The 23,389-nt window shown below is 41.2% G+C and overlaps 1 long non-coding RNA gene across 1 annotated transcript; it reads left to right on the top strand.

The window, feature by feature from the left end:
- The first annotated feature begins 331 nt into the window (after window positions 1–331).
- LOC115289488 lies at window positions 332–23,380 on the top strand. Its single transcript, XR_003907655.1, has 2 exons — window positions 332–776; window positions 23,053–23,380. It is a non-coding gene; the product is annotated as an uncharacterized LOC115289488 (long non-coding RNA).
- Window positions 23,381–23,389: the final 9 nt, after the last annotated feature.

The raw sequence follows: 23,389 nt of genomic DNA, 5'->3' as shown, positions 1-23,389 counted from the left end.
AATCTTTGTTGTGCAGTGTTTGTAAGCGTGAAAAATATTTTTAGGCCCGAAAATGTGTATTTCTCATGTAAATGTGTGTTTTAATACTTAAATTCAGTCAGGTTCCTATGCTCTTAAAAGTTGTTTGAACCAAGAGAACTACTGAGATTCAGTTTTACTAACCAGTGCTTGGCCTTTAAAATTTATCCTTAGTATCGCATGGTCAGAATCAAGGCTATCTGCTTATCATAGTTTTTTTTTTTTTTTTAATGCTTTGTCATATCTGGAATCAGGCACCAGGCTTCATTCCCTGAAGATTCCTTCTGGCAAGTACCAGGTAGAATTTAGGGCTTTTAGTATGCAAATAATGTACAAAATTGGGCTGGATTTAGAAAGCGCAAATCACATTCAATTGGGATTATTTTACTTTTATTTACTAAATTTTTTACTATTTTTGAAAATGTTACTACCTCAGTTTTTTTTTCCTTTAAGAAAATTTATGTGTCTTTAAATACTGTAGCTCCGTCCTTGATTTTAAGGGTCTGTTTTACCTGTGGTACAGTACAGCCAGCCTACTTATTTGTCCCATTAGCTTTGCAGTTTGGCAGAACCACGTGATGGAGCTTGAAAAAACTGAACCACAACACTTCCCTTTTTTAGCATATTGTATTGAGGAGGCCGGAGGGATGGTGAGCCAAGGTTCTATACATCCTGTGTCTTGTGCTTTTTTTTTTTTTTTTTAATGTTGCTGAAAGGAGATAAAAGCTTAAGCAAAAGAAACCCTGGGCACCCCACAGGTAATGCTATTGATTTCCTAATGGTGGGGAATACTTGGGGAATCTCAGATTTGCCTTTGGTGAAAGGGCCGTGTGCTCTGCTGGAAAGGTGTAGAAATTGTTGCTAGAAACCTTTACTGTTTTCCAAATAACTCTCATTTATTTATTTTCCTTTTACACAGAACAGATGTTTACTAACCATTTTGGTCAGTGCCAGTTTAATCTAACCTTTTGCCCTATGGAAATAACTGGAGTACTTTGTATTTTTATGCTCATAATAGTTTTTAGAAGTTCTTTTGAAAAATGAAGGATTATTTTGCAGTGCACATTGGTTAAACTGTTGAGTCCCCATGGTAACCCAGGGCACCAAAATGCTTCTGAGAAAGAGGTCTTTTCTTGGTCTGAATTTACCTGTTTAACTACATAAACAGTATTGCAAAATGTCTTTAGTCCATCACATTGGCTTAAATGTATACATATATTTCGTGTGTTTTCATGCTGCTGCATGGAGAACAGTTTAATATTTTCTTAAATGTTAATAAAGATATTTTGACGCTGCTTTTCTTTTTACCTTTCATATCTAAAAACTTCATTTCTCTTCTTAATTACTTTAATTATTTTTGGCCAGTTATTAATTTCTTTTTGTCTTTCAGATAGTTATTTCCTTTCCTTTGTTTGAAGTAGAGATTGATCCTGAGATTCCCTTAAAAAAATCATTACTAAGGAAATTATTTAAAAATCATTAATAAGAAAATATCATGCAACCTGCATCATAGAGTTTTTTAAAAATCCTAAACATAACGACAGGACAGCGATTTATTGGAAATCTATGCATAAGGTACTTTGTAGGTGCTAAACTTCAAACTTTATTAAAACTTACAATGGTTTGTTTGAGGCTTTATAATTTTGTACATTGAAAGAAAAATTTAAATCATTTTCAAAGACTTTATTTTATTTTTGTTTTTAACATTTATTTATTTTTAAGAGAGGGGAGGGGTGGAAGGGGGAGGGCAGAGATTGGAACCCAGAGGATCCCAGCAGGCTCTGCACCGTGAGCACCCTATGTGGGGCTTCACCTCCGGAACCTGGACCCTGTAAAATCACACCCTGAGCTGAAATCAAGAGTTGGCTGCTCAACTGGCTGAGCCACCCAGGTGCCCCTCAAAGACTTTATTTTTCTATAATTATAACTATTTGAGGTTTTAAATTTTTTAAATTTAAATTTTTTTATGTTATGTTGTTTGGGTAGAATAGTGTTGTTTACTCACACTACTCTGAACACTTGGAAATAATTTGGTATTTACTTTGCTTCAGTGGTGGTTTTAGTCTGTTGGTCTATAGTCAGCAGATACGGCAGATATCTGTGTATGTTGTGTGACGGTGGCCTTCACCAAAGAAAGGTAAATATTTGTTTCCTTAATGTTAGGTTGACTAACCAACATTGCCTTCAGTGCTGTGAATGATGAAATGTTCATGTGGGTTACTTACTATATGGAAGGCACTGTTCTGAGTGTTGATTTTGTCTGATCTTACCCCACAGTTATCGTGTTAGTTGAGAATTCTTGTGTCTGCATCAAACTTCAATCATAGGCAGCATAACACAGCTCAGCTGGGTTCAAAGCCCCGGCTGTCCCTTCTTAGCTCCCTGCCCTTGGACCACTTGGACCAGCTGCTTAATCTCTCAGCCCCTGTAGTTTCTGCACCTGTGAAATGGGGTGAAATGGTACCTCACTCAGGGTATTGTGGGGATTTAAAGCAATAATCTGTTTCAAGGACTTAGTTTTGTGCTGGGTACAGAGGAGTCCTCACTGGATGCTAAGAGCTAGGAAACAAACGGTCCAGGTGTCCTGTCCCCCTTGTCCCTGGTTTATGTGATGATAGTTGACATTAACCAAAGTATTGGGAGCGTTGGGGGGTGAATCCTGGGCATTTATCCATAAAATATCAAAACTTAGTTTGCTGATGACTCTGGCTCGGAAGAAAACCTAGCCTGCAGCTCTCAGATTGTGAAACAAATGCGGGCTCTAGACGCTTCCTGACCCTGATGCCCCTCCGGGCTGCTGAGGATCTGTGGGACAGCTTGTACGAGTCCAAGTAGGTGATGTAAGCAAGGAGCCCTTGATTCGTCCTTCACATGAGTTGAGTCTGCGAGCTGCTGTCAGGACTGGTTGAACTGGACTGAATCCATGATGAGTCTCAACCAGTAACCCAAGGAGGAAAGCCACCTTGTTGTCCACTCCTCCAGGCCAGCTGGTGAACCTAACAAAGGTGGAAAAGGGGAAAGGGCTGCAATATGACTCTCCTTCGTTTGGCTGGAGGGCAAGGTATTCCAAAAGCACAGAACCCTTCCCAGGTTTTTTTTAATTTGCCCACAAGACTTTGGGGAATTAATCTCCTGGGTCCTTGGAACCAGCTGGGATTCAGTCCTACTTGAATTATTTAAAAAAAATTTTTTTTTCACATTTTATTTATTTTTGAGAGACAGAGCGTGAACAAGGGAGGGACAGAAAGAGAACAAGACATAGAATCCGAAGCAGGCTCCGGGCTCTGGGCTAGTGGTCAGCACAGAGCCCAATGTGTGGCTTGAACCCACCAACTGTGAGATCATGACCTGAGATGAAGTTGGACACTCAACCAACTGAGCCACCCAGGTGCCCTGAGTCCTACCTGAATTTATAAGGAGCGTGTGCTGTAGGCATAAGGGGTATGAGCTGCATGCCCTCTGTTCAGTCCTCAAAAGAGACATGTAGCATTTTGAACCATAGGTGAGCAGAAATGCATTGTGATGGCACTCTTCATTCTAAGACAAATAGCAGTTTATGACCTTTAACAGTAAGTACAATGGATTTGCTCTCCAGACCTATCATTCTGCTTTATGCTCACAACCCTGACTAAGCCTATGCTTTATTCTTATGTGTGACGAGGCTAAAATTGCATGTGGGGACGAAGGTCGGGAAGAACACAGGTTGCCTGGACAGGTGAAGGTGCATCATGCTCTCTGGGTTGACAGGGAACTAACATTTCTTACACCACAAAAGGACAAGTAGAAGCGTGGCCAACTATTTCTGTATCACACAGTGAGTTTAGCGTGTTCTTGACAGTCCTTCAGGATTTACAATGATCTCAATCCCCCACCTTCATGTTTTGATGTCAGAGACTTTATCAGGATTGAAAAGAAAAAGTTCCAGGACATTGCTTCTCTCCTCACCCTGTCCCAGGTGGTGACCTGCCTTGGTGGCATTGAGGTAGTTGCTTCATATCTTCTGCCAGTTTTTCCAGGTGATATAATAGCTTCCAATGAAAGGAGATATGGTGTCCAGCTCTAATCAGGTGCCATGGGGAGGACAGACTATAGTTCTTTGCTCTTCTGTCCATGCAATTCCAAGCAGAACACCTACACTTGTATCTGTTTGACATATTAATATGGCTCTGCTTAGGATTTGCTTCAAAGAAAAGGTTCTATAACTTACAAGAGGTTTGTGTGCAGAGGGCCAAGCACGATGAGACTTTGTGCTCTTGCTTCTCATTGGATTGTACCTTCTCTTTGGATGGTACCTTCTCATTGGATGCTCTCTTGCCATCCTGCTTCTCACTGGATGATACCTTCTCACTGGATGGTACCTTGCTCTGAGCCATGGAACGCTTATATGCCGTTGCTGGTGGGGTCCCTTCCTTGTGCTCAGGAGCCCCATACACCCCTTTACCAACCAGCCTACCCCCAATCAGACCCATAAGGAGATGCCTGTAGTCACCACTCCTTTCAGCAGGAGCTAAGAAAACCAGAGCATTCCCTTCTTCCTTGCTCCCACACTCTGCCCACCCCACCCCATCTTCCAAACCCAGACTGATGGCCTCAAAAAGGATTGCTTCCAGGGAATTTGTAACTTGGTGTATCACTTTACCCAAGTGATCCTACTCGGGAGGAGAACAGGCTTCTCACCCTGCACACTCACTTTGGTTATTCTCGGTACATAGTTGTGAGACACTTGGTGTGTTCCCAGTGAAGGTAAGAGGGAGATGGCACTAATGGGGTCAGCGAGGAGCTGAAGCGATTGACCACAGTGACTGAAAGTGGATCCATTAATATAACAAATCTGGCTTGCCACTGTTTGCTTAGTAGAGATTATTTAGTTAGGAACCGGAAGGGCCGGTTTTGCTAATCTGATGTAAGGTGAGCTGTGATGAATTAGAGCAGTGTGCTTTTCAGACCCACACCTGAGAACTAGACCTGGCCCAGAGGGTTTAGTAATACATGCGTCTCACTTATTTATCCGTATTTTCAAGGGGAAAACGTCATTTTGAAAATGGAATGTTTTCCATAAGGTGTAGAAGTATTAGAGCATCAAACACTGCAAGAACATCCTTTAGTAGTGGTGGTGTGGATTTTAAGAAGCCAGAATTTTCTGTATGAGTTATTGACATGAGCTGGCTGGAGAATATAGGAATCACAGAAGGGAAATGGAAACAAGGCTCTTCTCTCCTGCTTGACCTCTAGACCTACCCGGAATGACCTCTCTTCTCTTGAAACATCAGCACAAATAGGCACCTTTGTAGTAAGAACAGGCAAGGGAAACATGGCACACAGGCATAGGCACAATGGTAGCCCTCAGATGGCCAGGCGCCGTGGGGCTGGCTCAGCCCTCCACCATCGCTCAGTCCCCTGCTTGCAACCTGGCACAGGTAACACCTGGCCGGCACGCCGCCAAGTCAGTCCACCCAGCACACAGTAGGACAGGGAGGCACCTGACCCTAAAAGGGAAGGGATGTGGTTCCCTTTCCAACAAGACCCTCCCCATGTCCCTAGCAGACACCCCATAAGCAGTGGTGACCCAAGGAGGTGGCTGGGAACGTGGTGACCCAAGAGGGGGGCTGGGAACGGGAATCCAGGCTACCCTGGGCCTCAGGCACCAGGGGCCAGGTGCAGTGTGCTCCAGTCCCAAGGCTGGAGAAACTGGCAGTAGTTCAGCCTCCAGCCCCTGCCTGGGGGAGAGCCACTGGTCACCCACAAACAAGAGGCCAGAGAGCATCTGCTGTGTCCAAGAACCCAGGCCCGGCAACTCCAAGGAGACGCAGAGGATGGGAAGGAGTCCTGCACCCCTTCTCGCACATGCTGCCCACGGGCAAGGAGGAGAAGGGTGACTGTGGGCATCAGAAGAGTGGCCCCATTCCCCAGGAATGTTTCGGGCAACCTGGGCTGTGACCCTCCCAGGAGAGCACGAGGTCACCATATCCGTCTGACAGGCACCTTTCTTCCAGGTACCACACAGCACGTCTCTGAAGTCCAAGGGACAGACTTTTGTTGGGGTCAGGGTGAAGCACAGAAAGTACCAGGGAGGTCACACAGCCCAAAAGAGAGAGAAGATGAAGATCCTGTCTCCTGAGACCATAAATGACCTTTGTGGCAGATTCATGCAATTTGTTTTTAGACAATGGGAGTGTTTCCTGAGAGTGTGACTTGAAGTTTATATAAGGAGTATCATTACTGAGTCACTTAAGGACAGCTCGAGCCTCAGTCTCCAAGGGAAGATCCAAGAGAGTTGTTGAGATTGTCGTGTGTGTTTTCAACCTAGAAAGTTTCTGAAACTGAACTGGGTGGGACTCAGGGACTGTTGTCTCAGGCGGCCAACTTCTGTGAAGCTCATTTCCTCACCTTTAAGGCTCTTTACATCTTCATGCTCTGTGGTTCTATTACTGATTTTCATTCATGAACAATTATTGGTCAGTAATCATAAGTGTAGCTAAATAATTATTGAATATCTTAACATTTCCCACATAGACCAGTCTTGGAGTAAAAATGTCTAGAAGTCTATTTGATTTTCAAGTAGTAGACTGGGTAATTTTATTTGCTGTTAAATAGTATCTGTTAAGCTTGGTGGATGTTAACACTGAGTTTGGTATTTCTGTAACTTAATAAACAAAAACATGTGCTTTATGAATTTTGATCAGATCTTCCTTCAATTTTAGTATTTTTAATTGTGTTCTATTTTTTTTTTTTAATGTTTGAGAGTGTGTGTGAATGGGGGAGGGGTGTGTGTGGGAGGGGTGCGTGGGGAGGGGTGGGGGAGTGAGAGATGAATAGAGAGAATTCCAACCAGACTTGGTGCTGTCAGCACAGGGCTCCCTGAGATTATGACCTTAATTGGCTCAGCCACCCAGGAGCCCCTAAGTAAGTGTCTTAATGTCAGTAATTAATGCTTATTGGGGAAATGTGTAGAAAGTAAATGTCCTCTCTCTGTCTTCTCTCCAAACCATTTATGATATAATATAATTAACATATAGCATATAACCAATTCTACAATTTCATATATATTAAATAATTTATAATATATAATTATAATTTTTAAGTAAAGAGATTACATTGTCTATATTATTTGGTGACTCGGTTTTTTTTCATTTATTTTATCTTAGACATCCTATGGGACCATATTTATAGACCTATTTCATTCTTTCCAATCTAGCCTTTGATTTTCCAGGTTCAGAACCTTGCTTTTTCAACCTGCCCAGGAATTAAGAAATACTGAATTAGGAGTGATGAAACTAGTACATGTTTACTATAGGAAAATCAATATACAAATAAACAAACAACAATTTTCTGTAATTCTTTCCATATAGAGATAGCTATTTAGTTAATTTTTGCTATAACGTATATAATTAAAAGCTTTGTATATACATATGTATACATATGTTTATATGTGTATTTTAATTTAAAGATATTGGGTTTTTTTGCTATTTTGTAACCTTATTTCTTTCAGAAATATAAGAATTTTTCTTCCATGTGACATAAACACTTTAAAGCTTCCTGACAAAATATTCTCTATTTGTCTTTTGGAATCCTGATTTAAGTTCCCACCAGCTGTGTGTGTTTATTTCCCTTCATGGGAGCTAACTGGTCCTGGGAATTAATCATTGTTTTAATCTTCATTATTCTGATAGGTAGAAAATAGCCTCTTATTTTAATTTGTATTTGATTATTAATGAGCTTAAACATCTTTTTCCTCTGTTTATTACTGAATATTATCATTATGAAGGACTTATCCTATTCTCTTGCCTGTTTTCACATCATAGTGTTTATTCCGCCCCCACCCCTGTGATTTGTAAGGGATCTTTGTATGTTCTGGACACCTCCTACACCCTGTCTGCCTCCCTTGACTATTTAAGATGAGATGTAATGTGGCTCCATAGACATGGTTTGAGTGCTGGCCTCACCATTTCCTAGTTGTATGACTTGAGTCCAATTCCTCAACCCTTTAAGCCTTGATATCTACATCTGTCAAATCGGGACAGTAATGGCACCTTTCCCATAAGGAGTTGTGAAAATTAAATGAGAAGACCTTTGACGTGCTTTAACATGGTGCCTGGAGTATTGATGATCCTCAAAGATGCTCACTAAATGTCAACTATTATTTTTCTCAGTGGCAATTCAGAACCTGTTCGTAGAGTAAATGTCACACCATGATCATTATTATTATAATTGCATATAACAGGTATTTTCTTGCTAAATTATACTAAAATGGAACTTATGCTCTTTAAAAGTACATATATATGTATATATTTATACATACATCGTATGAGCAGACATAAAGTTACAAAGTACATATGTATCTATACATGTAAATATATGTGTGCATATACATAGATATATATATATGTTATGTGAACAGTCATAAAGTTATTTTATGAGGACATGTAGTTTGTTTACTTGGTTAGAAATCGATGCTAGGAATTCCAGTTTACATGGCCGCCAGTGCTGAGGTGGACAGCCTCCTACCCACCCAAATACATAGGAACATCAGATAAAATATGTAGGTGAGATGAACAGGAAGAGAAATAAAAAATAATCACTGGCAGTGAACCAAGCTTGCAGTGAAGCCATGGTGATCACTGAGATGTCTAATTAGGACATGGGCTTTTAGAGGCCAGGCAGTGGGACGAAGGCAAGAACTCTCTGGTCTGCAGCAGGCAGAGAACTGAAACAAAATACCCTGTGTCCTGTCCCTGAAACTAGAATGTCCACACCCTAGGCAGAAAAATAGAAGGGGCGAGGGAGCTCTCTGGGACCTCTTTTATAAGAGCACTCATTGTTTTCAGGAGGGCTCCACCCTCACAACCTCCTCACCTTCCAAAGGTCCCACCTCCCAGTATCATCCCTCTGGGGACTAGGTTTGTCCATACGAAATACAAAGGGAAATAGACATTAAGTTCATGGTGGCAGGTGCCCTAGTGTGGCTAGGAAAGAAGCTGGTTAGGGAAGACTGCCAATGTACATCTGAGAGGGACTTCGGTATCAGGATTTTGAAGCAGTAGAGAATCACTAGAGCTGGGCATCTACAAGGTCTGCATTAAGAAATGAACCTCGAATTGATGCCAAGTTATTCCCTTAATTTTCAAGGGCTAGTGAGCAAAGAACCGGATCCAAATAAATCATGCGTTGGTACAAAGTGAAGGCCAAACAATGTCACTGAAGGCTGCAGGAGTTCAAAGCAAGCGAAGCAGAGAATTGATCTCCTGGAGAACACAGTAGGTCACGTGGGCGGTGGGCAGAGAATAACCTGTGCCCTGTGCCCACGGGGACCGGCACCCACTCACAGGGTAGAGGGTGACTTAATTCCAGGAAATCACCACTCTCATTAAAAGATGTAATTTGATTTTGTTGTTACTGTTTTGAATTTCATTTTTAAGCTAATTTTGGATCTATAATTAGGATCTAACTGCATTAACAGTTTATACCAAGTTTTATGCTTGCTTGTATAGTAGCAATAGTTAAAGACAACTGCAGAAGTCTGATAATTTTTCCAGATATTTATTTATGCTAAAGAAATTCCGGTCTAGCTGACTCCCCTCATTTTAGAGTTACAGTTAAAATGTAAAATGAGGGGTGCCTGGATGGCTCAGTTGGTTAAGCATCCGACTCTTGATTTTGGCTCAGTTATGATCTGATGGTTGTTGAGATCGAGCCCCCACATCATGCTCCACACAAAGCATGGAGCCTACATGGGACTGTGTCTCTTTTTGCTCCTCCCCTGCTCTCACTCTCTCTCTCTCTAAATAAGTATTTAAAGAAAGTAAAATGTAAAATGAAGCACAGAAAGGTGACTAATAATAATAGTAGCTGTAATAAAAATTAGGTACTTTTGGTGCATATGCTGTATATTAGTCATTATGGTGAGCATTCCCCATTCATCTTCTCACTATGCCTTCTAACTGCTAGGACTTGGGTGCTGTTTTCTTATTTTTTTAAAATAGTTTATTGTCAAATTGGTTTCCATACAACACCCAGTGCTCTTCCCCATAAGTGCCCTCCACCATCACCACCACCTCCCTTCTCCCCCTTCCCCTTCCCCTTCAACTCTCTGTTCATTTTCAGCATTCAATAGTCTCTCAGGTTTTGCGTCCCTCTCTCCCCAACCCTCTTTCCCTCTTCCCCTCCCCCTGGTCCTCCATTAGGTTTCTCCTGTTCTCCTGTTAGACCTATGAGTGCAAACATATGGTTTCTGTCCTTCTCTGCCTGACTTATTTTGCTTAGCATGACACCCTCAAGGTCCATCCACTTTCCTACCAATAAAATGGCCATATTTTATTCTTTCTCATTGCCATGTAGTACTCCATTGTGTATACATACCACATCTTTTTGATCCACTCATCAGGTGATGGATTTAGGCTTTTCCCATGATTTGGCTATTGTTGACTTTGCTGCTATGAACATTGGGGTACATGTGCTCCTATGCATCAGAACTTCTGTATCCCTTGGGTAAATCCCTAGCAGTGTTATTGCTGGGTCATAGGGGAGTTCTATGGATAGTTTTTTGAGGAACCTCCACAGTGTTTTCCAGAGCGGCTGCACCAATGTAAATGCGTTTACATTCCCACCAACAGTGTAGGAGGGTGCCCGTCTCTCCACACCTTCACCAGCATTTATAGTCTCTTGATTTGTTCATTTTAGCCACTCTGACTGGCGTGAGGTGGTATCTCAGTGTGGTTTTGATTTGTGTTTCCCTGATGATGAGTGATGTTGAGCATTGTTTCATGTGCCTGTAGGCCATCTGGATGTCCTGTTGATAGATGCAGAAAAAGCATTTGACAAAATACAGCACCCTTTCTTAATGAAAACCCTTGAGAAAGTCGGAATAGAAGGAACTTACCTAAACATTATAAAAGCAGTTTATGAAATGCCCACAGCCAATATTATCCTCAATGGGGATAAACTGAGAACTTTCCGCTTGAGATCAGGAACACGGCAGGGGTGTCAACTCTCACCACTGCTGTTTAACATAGTGCTGGAAGTCCTAGCATCAGCAATCAGACAACAAAAGGAAATAAAAGGCATCAGAATTGGCAAAGAAGTCAAATTTTCACTTTTTGCAGATGACATGATACTCTACATGGAAAACCCAATCGACTCCACCTTCTAGAACTGATCAATGAATTCAGTAAAGTTGCAGGGTACAAAATCAATGTACAGAAATCAGTTGCATTCCTATACACCAAAAATGAAGCTGTTTTCTTATTTTAATGAAGAAACAGGCTTAGGGGAAATAAGCGTATCCAAACTCACAAAGACCATACACCCAGGAACCAGGTATGGAAGCCAAGCCTTGGTAAACTCCAGAACATGTGCTCTCAACTGCTTTGCTATAATGGCTTGATCTGGCCCCACAAGTTGACACTCAGGCAAATTTAGATTCCAGATCTGATTTGTATTTTATATTTTCCACCTCACCCCAGGCCTTCATGTCTTTGAAAATAGATGGCTGAAACCATAGAGTAGTTCAAGATCCCACTGTAAGAAACATGTTTGCTTAGGTAAATCCACACTCTCAGAACTTCAGAATATTTAATCACATTTTTCATTTTATTTGAGAAATACTTTGACTTCTGTTTTAATTAGTTATTTGATACATCTTTTATTTTCCCTCTCACCTATAGCACACACTAGTTGTTCAGGTTTTGAGCCAGAGTTTGGTCCAATAAGTATCTGTTGGATGGATAAATAAAAATCTAGAACCTCTTTTCTGCTTATGAATAGCTTATATTTCAATAGGCTGCCTTCAAATACAAATGTATGTAAGTCCATAGTGACAAAAATTGATGTAAGAAGTATTTTCCAGAAGTGCCCGGAAGTATTTGCTAAACCTGGGCATAAATTAGTCAGTGCCATAGAACTTTGAAATCAGGGCTGTTTTCCTACCTTTGAAATCATGTAATCCATCAAACATCCTCTTCTATAATTGATTGTCTCTGTCTACACGAAAAATCTTTTGAATCAGTTAACCTTTCTATTTGAGGATATTGGCAACTGTTTTAGATTATACCTTAGCTAAGGTACTCACTTGATAAATGACAATATTAAATCAGTTCTCCACTTACTCAGAACCTGCACCTGTGGAGATGGATAGGGTGGGAGAAAACCCATGCAGAGTGCTTGTATTTTGAATCCATGATCACTTAATTATTAATTACAAAGGGAAAAAACTAGCGTTACAGTGGAAGACTGTGGTAGACATGAGGGGCTCCATGATATCATGCACTAACAAGGACATGTCACTCCTGTGGTATTACTGCCAGAAATATATATCTGGTTTAAATTGTGAAGAAACAGAGAAGCCCAAACTGAGGGACATTCTATGACTAGCTTTTTCCAAAGTGTCAGGGTGATGACAGACAGGCTGAAGAAGCATCCCAGGTTACAAAAGACTAAGCAGACAGCACAGCCACATGCAAAATGGGATCATGGATTGGGTCCTACTCCAGAAAAAGGACATTAATAAGACAATTTACCAAACTTGAAAAAGGTCTGTACTTTGGTTAATGGTGGTGGATCAATGATAATGTCCTGATATTGCCAGTTGTACTGTGGTTGTATAAGATGTTAACATTTGCGGAAGTTAGGTGATAGGGATATGGGAATTCCTTGAACTATTTTTGCACCTTCGTTGTAATTCTGAAATGATTTCAAAATGAAATGTTAAGTAATTAAAACTGTTAGTGTAATTACTGGCCTTGAATGTTGCTCAGGCATCATACCAATATGCCCCTAAAGCATCCACTCTTCCGAACTCCTAGACAGTTATTTTATATCCTCTCCTTTCTGTACAACCCTTCCATAGCTCCTTCCCCAAACCCATTCATTGTGGAAGTAGGGGCGGTCAGAAAAATTCGCATAGGCCCACCTCCTGGCACCTGTGACCATCTATTCTGCTTTCTCTCCTGTCTTTTTGGATGAGCTCTGAGAGGAGTCAAGCCCTTCACTTGTTTACTAGAGCTCATCCTTTCTTACCTATTCAAGAAATTTGCTCCAGCAGATCTCCCCTGTGTTTCTTACATTATTCCCCTCCCCCTGTCTCTGATGGGTAATCCCTGGAATTAGAAACTTACTGTTACTACTCCCATCTTAAAAAAAAAAGACACTTGAACGCACTTCCCCCTTGAGCCAGCTTCCACAACCTTTCTTTTCTCCCCTTTACCATAAATCTTTTGAAATTTATCTGTAGTTGTTGTCTCCAGTTTCTTCTCTTCCATTCTTTTGGGAAAGCACTCCAATGGGACTTTGGCCCCTCCTTTTCACAAACTCTTCTTCTGTGATTACTAATGGTCTCCATGTTTCTGTACCCGGTCATCAGTCCTCTGTCCTTATCTGATATGATGAGCAGCAGCTTTTCAGAGATTGATCCCTCTCCCTCACTTGAGATCTATCTTTACCAGGCCTCCAAGTCATCACAGTCACCTGATTCATTTCCTATCTCTCTGAGAGTTCCTTCTTAGTATACTTTGCTGGTTCCTCTTCGTTTTTCTAACCTTTTATGTTGGAGTGCCTCAAAGCTCAGGGCGTGGACCTCTTCTCTTCCTGGTCTGTATTTGTTCTCTAGGTGATCTCATCCAGACTCACAGCCTTAAATACCATCTATATGCCCATGACTTCAGTGTGGGCCTCTGGACACTACAGCCCACTGCCTATGCGGATCTCCTCACTGGGTCCCTAATGTACAGCTGGTCTAAAACCTAGCTTGTGCTGTTTTCCATCCCCAAGCTGACTCTCATCTAGTCCTAACACATCAACGGATACGTCATCCTCCCCATGGCTCAGGCTGAAGGCCTTGAATTCATCCTTGACTCTTCACTTTCTTATATGCTGCACAGAATCTGTCAGCAAATTCTTTTGGCTCTACTGGCAAAAAATATACACAGAATCTGATGACTTCTTGCCATCTCCGCTGCTGAGACCTTGGTCCAAGCCAGCACCATCTCTCTTAGATTATTGCAGCAGCCCCCACTGGCCTTACTGCACCCGGCTTTCTCGCCTTTGGTTACGTCAGGAGACCTCCTTCTGTCCAATGGCTTCTTATACCACTTCTTGTGAAAGCCAACGCCCTGTGCAGTCAGGCCCCTCTGGTCTCATCTGCTGCTGCTCCGTCCCTCGATCTTTGTCTCACCACATGGGCATTGTAAACAGCAGATGCCCCTTTCCCTCAAGGCCTTTGCCCTTGTTCCTTCTGTCTGGAATCTTCTTCCTCCAGAATCTGTAAGACTTATTCCACTTCTCCTTCTCACTGTCAGCACCCATTTCCCTCCCCTTTCAACTCAAATGTTGCTTTCTTACTAAGACCTTCCCTGGTAACCTTATTTAGAATTTCAATTCTGTCTCACTCTTCTTCTCTCCCCAAGAGGACACGTACATACTGCACACACACAGAGTACTGTTCCCCTTCCCTGATTTCATCTTTTTCTTCCTAAGATTTATCACTATCTAATATATTGTATACTTTGTTCTCTTGTATATTGTCTGGGTCTCTCAGTTAGAATGGAGACTCTGACAGGTCAGGAACTTTTGTCTGATTCATGCACCACTGTATCACCAGTGCCTCTGCTAGTATCTGGCTCATAGTAAGTGCTCCGGAAATATTTGTTGAATGAATGGATGGATGCATGCATGAAGCTACACTGGAGCCTCCCATTTTGGTGAAACAGGTTTCGAACCAGGGAATGGTTCTATGCCTGGCAACAACGTTCAGTAGCAGTTTGCCATAGTGTATTAATTACTCAGATTCTGAGCCTCCTTCAGACTAACCCTATGCATCCGGTAGATGCCACGCCACACCAAAGATTTTACCCCTCATTCCAGCTGTGCTGCTGACAACAATGATAATAACATAGGTCAAGCTCATGTCGACATTTTGCATGATTTATCATCTTTCAGTATCATTTTTAACTATCAAACCATTCACCCCGTATGTACAGTAATAGTCACTATTTGGTCACCATTATTAAGTCTTTTAATTATAGGTGGGTGCCTCTTCTGTCATGTTATTTCAACATTCTTGAGTCTTTTGCACTGGTTATCCTTGATAAGGTTAATAATGTTTGTAAATATGCAGATGCCTTCTGTGTTCTGTACAAACACAGCAAACTCCGTATACCAGAGGCTGGAAGTTAGTGACAAGGACACTTCATTTTTTAAGTTATTGACAACATTTTAAAAATTAGATGATTTCACATTAAAATCTAGACTTGTGGTTTCTCTTGTGCAATCAGATTTGCATTCCAGTGTATGTCAATTTCTGCCACTTATACTCAGCCCATGAGTCACCTGCATTGTCCCTATGGGTGAGAGTGACTCGAACCACAGGCCGGGAAGTGGCTTAGAGATGAGAAGAGCCCTGGGTGCCCACTAAAGCCGCCTGCTACAGTTGGCCAAGTTGGCACACTTATTCTGAAGCTTTGTTTTCCATCTCTGAACACTTAACAAAATGAAAGTCTACAAACCCAGTAGCTTCAGTAAATCTACCACCAACAGCAGTTTGAGAGAGTTCATGCTTCATTCATTCTGGTGCTTTTTAAAAATTCTTAATTAAAACAATTTTTTTGGTTTATCTTTCATTTACCCTTCGTTTCTCTGGATTTAAACAGGAAAGGACAATAAGGAGGGAGATGGGACGACAGCGGGCCCTTCTTTCCAGGTTCTTATTCCTCTGACTGGAGTTTGTAAAAGACTAAGAGGCCTCTGAAGACCAGAACCTTCCCTGTGTACACAGTTGACAGCCTGCTGGAGACGCCTCTCAACTACTTAGGTTAAAATGTGTGACCACTCAGGCATATATTTGTCACACTTGCTGGCTGTTCAGTAATCCATCTAAAAGAAGACCTCCATCTTCTGATTAGCAAGCACTCAGCCTTTATCTGTAAAATGTCCATGGCCAAGGACAATGGGGAAAAGCAAGTAGAACTAATTAAATGCACTGAGGTCCAATCCTGTTTACTTTGGATTGGACGCAAAAAAGTAGGATGCAGATTGTCAGGAGTTAGGCTGCTATGAACTCATGGGAACAGAGAATGTGTCTTTCATCCACCGCTGTATGCTCAATGTCCTGCAAAAAGTAGGATGAATGATGAAAATGGTGAATGAAGTTGAACGTTGTGATCATTGTGGGCAGAAATAAATTTTGAGATATCTCTGGACACATCTGGTGTCTCACCAATGGAAGCAGACCCTCCACATTATTGGAAATGGAAATGCATTATTAATATTCTTATTTGGTCCAAGAGACTTCATTCTGAACCATTTCCTTTCCCTGAATAGGATGCTTCTCAAAATGGACAGAATTTTAAGTGAGTGCATATTATTGGTACTCTCCTTTATTTATACTTAACCTTACTGGGACAGAAAAACAAAAATAAAATATAGTTATTATCTAATACAATCTAAAATAATCTGAAATCTAATATAATATTCTCTAAGTATATTCCATTACATGCCCAAAATTGTTCAAATTGGCCTTTCTTTTTTCTCCCTCTCTTGATGTTAGATGTCAGTTCTTGAACTTCTGCTGATTTGCTTCTATGTGCTTCCTCCTAGAGACTTGACCCTGTTTCATGGTTTTAATGATCTCCATGCTGATGAGGCTCAAATCTGTGTCTTCTGCCTTGACCTAGCCCCCCCAGCTCCAGTGACGTGGCTTGCATTTTGTACTGGTGAACTCTCCTGAGCATTTTCAGGGTTGCCTTAATGTCAGTGTGATCCAGTGGATTTCCTTTTTGTCTCCCTAAAATGTCACATATCTATCCAGGACACCATCACTCTTCCCTGAATTGCATAGCTGATGGACCTCAAAGTCACCCCTGACTCTGTCTCCTCATTTATCCTCTACATATAGCCTCCGAAATAGTCTTGTGTGTGTCTCTTGCTTCTGCTGCTCATTGCCACCATCACAGGCTGACACTTCTTGCCTCATACCTTCCTAGTAGCCATGGGCTCCTAACCCTTCTCCTTATTTCCAGTCCCTGCCCACTCTGTTCCATTTCTCTGCCACCAGACTAAGCTAACCTAACCTATTTCATTGTTTTACTCTCTGTTGGATATGTTTCCTCTGATTCTGTACCTTTGTTTTGTGTCTTATACACCATAAATTCTTCATGAAACACAGTAAATGCTGATTTAATAAAGGAGGGATTGAAATAAGGAAGCTGTGTCATATGAATTGACTGAAGCTACACCATGTTTTGGCCGACTCTGCAGAGAATTAGCAGCTGATTCATATTCCTATTTAAGGAATGGAGAACTTGGCCAGAAGTATTTTCATTTTGCAGAAACACGGTAAAAACAAAAAACTTTTCATCTGGGCCTCAGTTTTCTTGCCTTAAAATGGAAATAGATGCCACTTACATCACGGGGTTACTGGGAGTATTAAAGGTGATGTATTAAGGCCCTCAGCACAGGGCACTAGTAAATGCAAAATAAATTCCAGCTAGAGTTTAATAAAGAAAAGATTGAATGAATGAATGAATCAGACTTGACAGAATGAAATATTTAGGTATTTTATAGAGACCACAAGTTACAAACTCAGATTCAACTAAAACTTGGCACTAGCTAGGACCACTGTGTTAGCTGTGTTAGGAATAATCTCCTTCATTCTTCAGATTAACCCTGTCATGTAGGTGGTATTGTCTCTAATTTTCATAAAAATTCAGCTAGGTAAAGGGGAAACGCCTTATCCAAGATCTGTTACATACGCTGGAATCGGGATTTATGTCTAAGACTTCTAAATTCAGGTCTTTTACTTTTCTTGTATTCCATGCTCCTCAATATATTTCTTACTAGCTTTTTCATTTTTACTTTTAGCTTTGCATTGTTAAAAGGCTCATGACTTTGCATTTTAAGACTCGATGCACACGCCCTTTTTCTTGTATTGTCTTCTCTGTGCTTATTTTCTTTTTTTTTTGTAACTTTATTTTTTATTTTTTTTAGAATATAACACTATTTTTTAACATATGCAATTATTTTCCATCATTTACAATACAGTAGTTACAATGACACTCCAAATGGATAAGCCAAGTAAAAAATCAGAACCCCCACTTCTATTTCATGTAATTAGACTTATACAGAAATTAGAAGGTTAAGTACCAACTAGTTAATCACCTAATTTCACAGCGATCTGAAGTGGCAATCGTTATATAGCAGCTTATCTGTGATACATTCAAGATACATGATACAATATATTACTTGCCCATAAGCTACAACACAGCCTGCTTAATACCTTTCCTTAAATTCCACCTCTATACTACAATATGCTTGAGGTCCATGCAAAAAAGTAGCTACCTTTTATGTAGAAAATGGATGATTAAGTCTTTGGTGTTGTAAAAGCAACTTCATTTAAACATAACCACCCCCACCACCAAAAAAAGAAGAGAAAAAAAAAGTAAAGAAAATAATAAGGGAAAAACCCAAGACACACTTCATAGGGGGGAAAACAACAACCAAAAAACCATCATGTAATTTGTGCTTATTTTCAAATCTCTATCCATGTATTTGTATTCTTGGTGGGTGGAAGGACCTCCAAGATTATCTCAGCAACAGCAGCATATCTGTTCACAAAAGTTGAGGAAATACTGTATTTCCAGCATGGGAAGCCTAAGGTAGGTGGCCTATATTCACTTTAGCCTGCATCTGTTTTAATGACTCTGTTAGTGCAAATGGGTTGTAAAATGCCAGTGAATATCTATGGGGTTGTTATAAACTCAAGTTATGCAAATTCTCTACTTTTGAAATGGTCATAGCCTGCTTCATTTGCTAGATTTAACTTTTTAATACTTAAAAATATTGCAGGGCTAACATTTTTATGCACTTGACATTTTATGAAAATAAAATTCGCAGCTATGAGCAGCCCTCTTCCGTTTATACTCTACCTGGCAATAATAGCTATAATTAGCTTTTGTTGCACTGTTTCAGAAAGGGATAGTAAAATTAGCATCAAAGATGTAAAATCAGTCTTTATATGGTAGTAGCATATATAAATTCGCTGGAAGATGCCTCCTGCTTTGTAAATTTTAGATATATATTTAAAATTTCTACTTTTGTTCTTTACTTTAACTTTTCAATCCCACATTGTTTATGGAATCAATTTGCTTTCTTAGCTCATCAAATATTTATTGAATTTGTACTTTGAGCAATGAATTGGATTAGGTGCTAGGAGAGGGTGCAGTTCCTATACGCTGGAAGCTGACATTTCCATCGGATGAGGCACGTAACATTCCTGCACTGTTTGTATGCTCGTCCCTCTGTCTGAAATGTCCTTCATCACTCCCTGTCCCTGCTTTGGCTGGCCAGCTTCTATAGACTTGGAGGCCCAGCTACACGTCTTCTGAAGTGCCTTCCTGCCTGCAGCCCCATGCCCATGTCACCAGTGCCTTGGGCATCTCTCTCTCACCGTGCTTATCAAAGGGCTTTGTAATTGTTGGGATATTTAGTAACCTTCCAGATTGTGAAGTCCTTGAGCGTATGAGATGAATCTTTTTGTATTGTTTTCTAAGGGGCCTGGCACACAGTATGTTTCTCATAAGAGCTTGATGAATGAATAAAGATGTTACAGACATATACAGACATACAGACAGACCTGGAGATTAATAGACAATACAGACGTGGAGATTAATGGACCAAGAAAGGTCACATGCAATAAATGTCAGAAATGACTTACAGACAAGTACTGGAGGTGTTAGGAAGAGAATAAAAAGTAAATTGGTGGTCAAGGAAGGATTCTTAAGCGGGACCTGCTTTGTGGACATGTGCCCTCTGCTCAGAAGGGCTCCATGCTTGGCTTAATGTTCTGTTGTCAGCATCTAAAATTTTTGAATCATTTTTGAACATAGAGCCCCACGTTTTCATTTCACACTGGGGCCCACAAATTATATAGCCAGTCTTGTTCTTGGGACTAGGAGGTGATCCAGATGTACAGGCGTGAGGGTGGGAGAGCAGTGCAGGGGAGAGCGAGCAGGAGTCTGATGGGCAACGAGAAATGTGCCAGGTCTCCCAGACGGTTAACAGACCAGCTCGAGAGCACCAGAGGGCTTATGCTGTTAGCACGAGGCTTGAAAGATGGATCGAGGCAGCATTTAGACATTATCCTAGAAGTGATGGGTAATCTCAGATGGTTAATGAGCAGGGAAATGAGGGGAGAAAGGTGTAGCTTGATGAACAGGAGTATGGTGGTGGTGTGCGGATGTAGTAAGGGTCAATGAGGTAGGAAGTATTGGATCAGGAAGCTGACCAGGGACATGACATTAAAGGTATAAAGTAGAAGAAGGTATAAGTAGTAAAGTATCAAGTAGAAGTGGCAGAGAAAGTACAAAATTGGGAAAGACTATCAGGGAAAAATAAATGCAACTTTGGCTACATGTGAGGGGGGGAAAGTAGGAGCCAAGAAAAACTGCAGACCATCCTGGGTCAGTGATGCATCCTGGCCGAACTGAGGAAGTAAGGGACGTGGTGCCCAACAGCTTATTTGTCAGAGGAAGAATGAGTTTCAGATATTTGTGATGATAGCAGGATTTCAAAATAGAATTGCTCCTTTTGCAGTTATGTGGAGAAGGTGGTTAACAGCATCAAATGTTGCTTAAAGACCAGATATTAACACTTAACACATTAACACTAAGCAAAGCCCTTAGATCAGCTTTAAAAGAGGGATGAGATGAGCAGCGCAGTAAAGGTCGTGTGGGAGGTAAGAGGTGGGTCATCCCTGACTGCTGTTTTCTTCTATTCAGTCTCTCTCTTCCTCTGTATTCCATTAGTTCCTTTTTCCCCTTTCTGTTTGCCAAGCTACCGAGCATCCCTGGCGTCTGCCCACCTGTCTTTGTCCCACCACTGTGTACCTCACCTCTCACCAAGCTGAAGCCGGAGGTCTCTGGAATGGCCTGATCTGTATCCTCTCCACGCCCACTCTTTCTCGTTGGAGGTGGGGAGGTTTTTCTAAGATTCAGGGCTGATTGTGCCACTTTCTGTTAAGCCACTGTTAAGAATTGTGTCCTCTCCGAAAGATGTTGAAGTCCTAACCCCCAGTGCCTGTGAATGTGACCTCATTTAGATATGCGGTATTTGCAGAAGATGACATTAAGATGAGGTTAAGATGACATTAAGACCAATAGGACGGTCTCTTTATAAAAAGGAAATTTGGTACTGCAAAGATCTGGGTGATGCCTCTGTAAGAAAGAATTGCCAGCAAACCACCAGAAACTGGAAGAGCCCTGGGACAGATTGTCCCTCACACCCACAGAAGGAACCAACCCTACTGGCGCCTTGATTTCAGATTTTTAGACTGCAGAACCATGAAATGACAAAGATCTATTCTTGTAAACCACCTGGTTTCTGGTACTTTGTTACAGCTCCCCTGGGAAACTAGTACAAGAATTCTCCATTCCTTTCAGGGTAAAGACCAAACTTCCTAACACAGCTTGAAAGACCCACCATGATGACCTGGTCTTTGCTGGATTCCCCAGCCTTTTCTCTTTCTGTACCCCATCCCCTATTTCCTGTCCCTTTGTACTCTTCACAGCAGGAATACTTAGTTACTCTCAGGTTCTAGATGGGTCTTGCTTTCTCTCACTTGTGGTTTTTGCACACAACATTCCCTTGTGGCCAAAGTACATTTCTGCCTTTCCCTTCCAGTGAGCGGAATCGCCTTCATTCATTTTATTCAACAAATATTGTTGAAACGTCAGAGTGTTTAGAAGCTAAGAAAACACACACAGCCCTTGGTCTCACGGGCTTCCCAGTCCAGTGGGAGAGCCCAAAATCAAATGAATTAATCATTGATAAAAGATGTGAGCAGAATGTTGGAGGCCATAAAATAGATGGGTTGTAGAAAGGGCTCAAGCCCACACAACAGAGCTGGACCCCACGCCTGTAATGAGAGATGTCAAGAAGAAGAAATTCAAATCATACCATGGACTCAGCAGAGCTCAGAACTCAGGCACCACATACCTTTGAAATACGTTGTACAAGATGGAGCTGGAAAACAAGAGGATTGGTAGACAGATTATACAGGGAGAGCAGTAAGACAATCCTCACTCCATGCTGACCCCCACTTTGCTCGCTCGCGCTCTCTGTCTCTCTCTCTCTCTCTCTAGCATATGTTAATATATGTATTGTTAATATAGTATTATATATATTATATGTTAGCTATATATAATATATGTTAAAAAGAAAGATTCAGAGAAAAAGAACGAGCCTTTGGCTATTAAGAAGGAGGAGGAGGAGGAGAAATGTTCAATGGTAATCTTGAAGAGAAAGTTGACATACTTCTGTGACAGTAGAAATAGAAAGGCCAAGAGATGGGCACCTGGGTGGCTCAGTTGGTTAAGCATCTGACTTCAGCTCAGGTCATGCATGGTCTCACAGTTTGTGGGCTCGAGCCTCCCGTCAGGCTCTGTGCTGACAGCTCAGAGCCTAGAACCTGGTTTGGATTCTGTGTGTGTGTCTCTCTCTGCCCCTCTCCTATTCATGCTCTGTCTCTCTCTCTCTCTCCTTCAAAAATAAACACTAAAGAAAAAAGGGGGGGGGCAAGAGGGAGAAAATAGAAGGAAAAAAGATAAAATTAGAGGGTCAAGCCAGGTAGTCCAACAATCAAATCTAGTCTCATCAAAAGAGAACACAGAAAACAGAGAAAAGGAAAGAGAGAGAGAGAGAGAGAGAGAGAGAGAGAGAGAGAGAGAACTTCCCAGAACTGAAATATTTGAATTTCTAGATTAAGTGTTCACAGAATCCCTAGCACACAGTAGATGAAAACATATCCACGCTAAGGCATATAAAATTTCAGAATGCCAGGCATAAAATAGAAATCCTAAGTATTTCCAGAAAGAAAAACAAAATGATATGTCAGGGATCATAAACCAGGATGGTATCAGACCCTGAAACAATTTCTTCAGAATTTTGAGAAAAAATGATTTCTAGTGCGGACTTCCAAAAATGAGGCTAGATTATACATGTTTCCAGCTATAAATGTCTCAAGAAATTTATGTCCCATGGTGTCTTTCTCAGGAATCTACTAGAGGATGTACTTAATAAAACAAGGAAGTAGATGAAGAAAATGGAAGACATGTGGTGCCAAAACAGGAGTTCCAACCCAGAGGGGGAGGAAGGGGAATCCCAGGATGATGACGAAGAGAAGCTTCTGGGTGGCAGCTGGGCAGCAGGACCAGACAGGAGCACAGAGGACCCTTTTTTCCAAGAATGAAAAAAGAAACAGATTCATCTCCTGATTTTTAAATTGTACTTCAGCTCTGTTGGAGAGTTTGGTGAAGAATTAGTAATGTGCACATAGAAACCTAGCAAATGAAATAAAAGACATAAAAGGGAGATACTAACAGTGTGCTTT

Source organism: Suricata suricatta, chromosome 4, assembly GCF_006229205.1.
Source record: "Suricata suricatta isolate VVHF042 chromosome 4, meerkat_22Aug2017_6uvM2_HiC, whole genome shotgun sequence".
Classification (NCBI taxonomy): Eukaryota; Metazoa; Chordata; class Mammalia; order Carnivora; family Herpestidae; genus Suricata; species Suricata suricatta.
This window is presented reverse-complemented; position numbering and strand designations above follow the sequence as displayed.